The sequence below is a fragment of the Elaeis guineensis genome, chromosome 15 (assembly GCF_000442705.2).
Source record: "Elaeis guineensis isolate ETL-2024a chromosome 15, EG11, whole genome shotgun sequence".
Taxonomy (NCBI): domain Eukaryota; kingdom Viridiplantae; phylum Streptophyta; class Magnoliopsida; order Arecales; family Arecaceae; genus Elaeis; species Elaeis guineensis.
Genome location: NC_026007.2, coordinates 37,870,753 through 37,876,233, shown reverse-complemented (window position 1 = coordinate 37,876,233; position 5,481 = coordinate 37,870,753). Strand labels below are relative to the sequence as shown.

General features: G+C 36.8%; 1 pseudogene; it reads right to left on the bottom strand.

Moving 5' to 3' along the window:
* Positions 1-456: 456 nt before the first annotated feature.
* The window catches only part of LOC140854112 (uncharacterized), a 101,626-nt pseudogene continuing 96,601 nt past the window's right edge, over positions 457-5,481 (bottom strand).

The window sequence follows — 5,481 nt, the reverse complement described above, 5'->3', positions numbered from 1 at the left end:
CCTATCCCCCAACCCCTTACCCTCACCATTCTCCCCCTCTCTGAAACCCTCTCATCGCCAGCGTCGATGCTGATGGTGCATGCTCGTGGCACCATTAGGGCTCGATATGCCCGACAGTGGTTGTGATTGGGCCTACTAGCAATAATCAACCTCCTAAGGCTGAACAATCTAAGATGTAAGATGCCGAAGAAGAAGTAGAAGGGATGAAGAATCAATTCCAGTAAGGAGAAGAAGCCCGATTGGGTACGGGCCATGCTCAAGCCTCTCTTCCTTATTGTTCTCTCTCTCTAGGACCCTATCATAGCTAGCATCGATGGCTCATGCTCGTGAAGCCTTTAAGGCTTCGTACAACTAGTGGTGGGGATAGGGTTCTTGCCAACAATGGTCAGCCTCCCAAGGAAGAGATATTGCATTGTGCAAGGAAGAAAAAAAAGTAGAAGGGGTGAGGGATTTGCTCTAACAAGGGGAGGAAGCCCAATCAAGCTCAGGCCTAGGATTTCCAAAGTGTTTTAGGCCTAAGCCTAGCCATTTTCCAGCCCTAACCATAAGCCAAGGCAAATATGATATAAGGTAACCATGATACATGAACATCTAAAAGACAAAAGGTAATATTAATACACAATCCGATGGCATATCTAATTCAAATTGCTATTCGGATTAATTGATTTGGATCTAGTAATAGATTTAGAAATAACCTAATGAGAGATACCCATGGGAAGTTCATGTCTAATTGAAAAGAGTGTATTTTGATACAAAGCACTTGAGATTTGATAGATTTACTTATATTGTTTATTTTTCTACATGATATTAGATCTTCATTGCATGCCAATACAAGTATTAATAATTGGTTTGGTTTAGATCTAGTAGTTTTCTAGACTAATATATGACAAGGCAATGGCATGAATATTAATTTAGATTTATGCTTCTACTTTCCATCTTCATTTGAAATTATTCATCAATCATTAACTTATATGCATTTTTCTTATGTGTTTTTTTGCATGATTACCCTCCTATATTCAAATTTATATGAATACTTTTCCAAAATCAATATTTAAATGCACACCCTCATAAAATACTTTTTTTTATGCATACCTTTTTTTTTTGCATATGTATACACTTTGTCTAGTGCCATTAAGTTTGAAATTGAAATGATTAAAATACCTTTGGGGCGTAAACATGTAAAAAAAAAGATAGGTATACATGCAAATAGGAACTCTATAAGAGAATATTCACAAAAATTTGAATGTGTGTGTGTGTTGTTTGGAGGGGGGGGGGGGGGTGGGGGTACCGTGGGCTCACTTGCAGGTGCTCACAAAAAGGTTTCATCTAATTCTTTTATCCATGGTTAAATTATTATCAAACATTAAATGAAGAAGAGCTATTGGAGCCAAGTGAGATTCTCATGGAGGGATTGATTATGATTGCAATTCATATATAGATAGTAGTTGAAGAGGAAAAACTCCTTGTCTTTATTTTCACTTCAGCTAGTTCAATGCACTCTTGAGGAGAGTTTGGGATCTATGTAGAAGCCCATCTATGAAAATGTGAGGAATCTTCATATCAAGTTGCTAAGATAGTTCTATATGCACGAGATAGATCATATTGATGATTTATTTTTAATTTTTCTATAAACATCAATATGCGAGCACTATTCAAAATTTCTTTGCATACATATGCATTAGTTTTTCTTAAAAAATGCATTGAATTTTCAACCATAGACTTTTAGACTAGCTAAGATGCTACCAACTCCTTTCTCAAGCATATGCCACTTTGATTTTAGAAAGCTGATGCCAATCTGATTTATATTTTAGCTTGAGACATAAGGTATCTAGTATTATGAAAAGAGCATAATGGAATAAGCTACAAGAATCCTAGAAATATGTGCTGAGATATTTAAATTTAAGTGGAAAATTGTTATATTTATCATTAAGTCATAGTGGTAACATTTATAATGATCATAATCCTGTACTATCATCTCTTAAATAGTGTTTCTCATATTTTTCTAATATTTCTTTAATGATGATAGATAGAAATGTTGTGCTTGCTAACCTCAATCCTAGACAAGCAAGATGACTTGATGAAAGAAATAAAATTGCTGTAGACAGAAAACTAGCACCTCTACTAGTTATTTTTGAAGTGTCATTAGAGTTTTCAATCAAATTATAATCCTTTTGTTGGGTGTTTTCTACTTTCAAGATTTGTGGCATGCATATAATTCAAGAAACTACTTTAAAAGCTGGTCGATGTGCAAGCAAGGCGGAACTAAGGGATTCTCTGAAATTCTAGTATATTTTGGCTATGCTAATGTTTTGGGTTTTGCTTACATTAGAGGAAATGTAGAGAAGATAATTGAGAAGATCTAGATGCGATTTTGTCATAAGAAAATGTATGTAGCCATTATGGACTTTAATTTTTTTCTTTAAATATTTGCACATTGTTGTATATACACAGGTGTAGAACAAGATTTGATCATGAAGTAGGGGACTGATGCCCCTCAACCTCTATTCTATGTGCTACAATATTATATTGACACTAATTGCATTATGTAGTTATGAGCATTCCTATAAAAGACAATAATAAAGATTTGATGGTACTTTTTCTTGTGCATAATATGGAAATGCTCAATGCATTGAGTGGATCCTTATAACCTAAGCCACAATCTTTGGTTTCTATTGTCTACAATCATCAACTATTAAGAAGCTTCTGCAATAGCTAAATCTTCTAATCTCATAGTATTGGAGAAGAATATAGGAACCTTCTAAATGACTTAACAAATACTTGTATTTCACTCCTTTTCTACTATTGAGATCTCTGATTTCTAAGTATTTCATTACCCACATCTTCTAATAGGATATTGTTGGGAATAGTGTCCCAAAGCCAATCGTCAGCTTGTTGACGGTTGTGCTCTTTCCTGTATTAGTATATGAATTAGAAATAAATAAAAGTTATTTTGATATTTTTCATCATAAATTGTTTCATCTTCTAATGAACTCCTGTGTTGTGGTGAAGTCCTTAGGACTATTTAGACTCGACAAAGGAGGATTTGTCGTTTAGTCCTTAAACCTGTTCGTGACCAAATGATATGTTGTTACCAAGGACAACAATATTTATCAAGCATAGGTCGTTGTGTGCCATATGGATTAGTTGTCCTCTTAACCAAGGAGTGTGGAGACACTAGTATGGCATACAGGTGAGATATAAGGGTACATTTGTACTGAACATGACCGACTCTGAAGCTTTTTTTGTTATCAAGATTTGCTCCGATGGGATATGGGTATAACTGTCCCTCCGATCTGAGACCACCATGGTGATTTACAAGCAACTCACTGCACTTAGGCACTGAACTATCTGAATTTCTAATTCAATGACGAAAGGCTGCTGGGTGTAGTCAAGTACTTGACTTGTCGGTGCATGTGTCAAGATGGGATTGACCACTCCAGTTCAAGAGCTGTGTACAGTCGTATTTCAATTTAGCAAAATCTTAGTCAGGGTAGTCCTAGTGAAGAGTCACAGAACTGTTTGAGTTGAGCACGTTCGGATGATCTGATCAGGGTTGACAGTTTAACCCTAAGTCGTCCTATACATAAGGGTCAAAAAGGATGAATTATACAGTAACCATATTCACGTAGGTTCTGAATGTTGCGATTGCGACTATTCGACCTATCCGGATGTCGGATACCATTGCTAGATGGTCACTTCGATTAGTACAGGAATTGGTTCCTGTGTTACCAGCTTAGGTTCGAACCTACAGAGTCACATACATTAGAGGTTCCTATTTGATCTGATGGCTGGTGAAGAGTCCCACTGGACTGGGACTCTTCGACCAAGAGTCCTAATGCTCGAAGACTCTGAGTCCTACATGTCTGAAACTTTGTGATTGAGAATCAAGATTCTCTGATCATGAGTTCCACATATTTTGGGTATCGGGGTCAAGAGTCCCACTGGTTTGGGACTCTTCGATCAAGGTTTCATATATCGATGGACTTTGATACCCGATTGCCCATCGAATTTGGACTTAGTATTTATGAGAAGTTTAATTAATGATTTAATCATTAATTAACTCAATTTGATTGAGTAATTATTTTTGGATCAAGTCCAATTGAATTGGATTCAGTTGGGTTTGACCCGATTAGGTTAAGAGTTGACCTAATCGCCGAGGTGGTTTGGTCCCTGATCTGATCAGGGGTTGGGCTTAGTCAATTTTTAATTTGATTAGGATTTTATTGAGCCTAATTAAGCTTAATTGTGTTGGATTTAATTTAGTCTCATTGTCCCTAACCTATTTTAATAAGGTTGGTTCAATTAGGTTTGAAACCACCTTTGACTTATCTCCCTGCGCTACCTCACCTCACCTGCACCTATTTGAATTCATGAGAAACAAGTTCTCATGAATTTTCTCCCATGCAGAAGCCTTCCCATGCCCCTCATTTGTGTGCCATTTTGAGTGGATAAAGATGGTTGGTTGGCCATTCAAATTCAAATGAAGTTTGAATTTGAATGGACAACTGATCTCATGCGCCACCTTATCCACTTGTGCGCCACTTATTCTACACAAAAAAAAGTTTCTCATGTAAATTTTCCATGCACAAAGAACCCACACCCCCTTCTTCTCATGCCAAGAGTGGATAATGTTGCTCCTAGATTGATTTTGATGATTACAAAGCAGATTGAAGGGATACAAATATTTTTAAATTGAAAAGTCTTTATGCTCTTCAGGGGCAAAATTGTAATTTTACTAAAATCCTGATTTGATAGTATCATTTGGTAGAACAAATGATTTGTAATCTATTGGTGAAAATTTCATTATTTTTGGACTTATATTTTTGAAGTTATGAATGTTTGAAGTGCATGAGTCGACTCATGAGTCAACTCATGGCACAATGAGCTGATTGGCACGCAAAAATTTCCCTTGGCACGCTGGTTTTTTGGCTTGGCACGACCTGTGAGTCGACTCATGAGTCGACCTCTGCTGGTTTGGGCCAAAAAATCCAGAAACCAATATTTTTGGCTGTTGCAACAGAAGTCGACTCATGAGTCGACTCCTGAAGCATGAGTCGACTCATGAGTCGACCCCTACGATGGAAATTGTCCGCAACGGCTAGTTTTTTGCCCGTTTTAATTGCCTTTTATGCTCCCTTAAAATGCTCTAATGGCTTTTTTTCTGCCTAAAATATTTTTCCTTGTTTCTTAAAGCTATAAAAGGTTTCAAAAGGTGAAAGAAAACAGGGATCAACGATATACACGAGAGAAAAAGACAGGGGATTCACAATATACACGAAAGTGATAGGTGATCTACAATATACACGAGAGATACAAGAGATCCACAATATACACGAGAGATTTTGAAAGAGAAAAGCAAGAGCGTTCAAAAGGGCTTTCAAGAGCATTCAAAGAGAGGGTTTTTCAAGCCAACTTTTCAACCTTGATCAAGAGCTCTTTCAAAGCCTTCAAGAAGTCTTCAATCAAAGATCACCTTCTCCC